This window comes from Bison bison, unplaced genomic scaffold (assembly GCF_000754665.1).
Source record: "Bison bison bison isolate TAMUID 2011002044 unplaced genomic scaffold, Bison_UMD1.0 scf7180017864505, whole genome shotgun sequence".
Lineage (NCBI taxonomy): Eukaryota > Metazoa > Chordata > Mammalia > Artiodactyla > Bovidae > Bison > Bison bison.
Window position 1 is genome coordinate 4,334,243 of NW_011495062.1, and position 678 is coordinate 4,334,920.

Genomic DNA, 678 nt, shown 5'->3' on the forward strand with positions numbered 1-678 from the left:
CTCCAACACCACAGTTCAAAGGCATCAATTCTTCAGCCCTCAGCCTTCTTCACAGTCCAACTCTCACATCCATACATGACCACAGGAAAAACCATAGCCTTGAGGAGACAGACCTTTGTTGGCAAAGTAATGTCTCTGCTTTTGAATATGCTATCTAGGTTGGTCATAACTTTCCTTCCAAGGAGTAAGCGTCTTTTAATTTCATGGCTGCAGTGACCATCTGCAGTGATTTTGGAGCCCAAAAAAATAAAGTCTGACACTATTTCCACTGTTTCCCCATCTATTTCCCATGAAGTGATGGGACCGGATGCCATGATCTTCGTTTTCTGAATGTTGAGCTTTAAGCCAACTTTTCACTCTCTACTTTCACTTTCATCAAGAGGCTTTTGAGTTCTTCTTCACTTTCTGCCATAAGGGTGGTGTCATCTGCATATTTGAGGTGATTGATATTTCTCCCGGCAGTCTTGATTTCAGCTTGTGTTTCTTCCAGTCCAGCGTTTCTCATGATGTACTCTGCATATAAGTTAAATAAGCAAGGTGATAATATACAGCCTTGACGTACTCCTTTTCCTATTTGGAACCAGTCTGTTGTTCCATGTCCAGTTCTAACTGTTGCTTCCTGACCTGCATGCAGATTTCTCAAGAGGCAGGTTGGGTGGTCTGGTATTCCCATCTCTT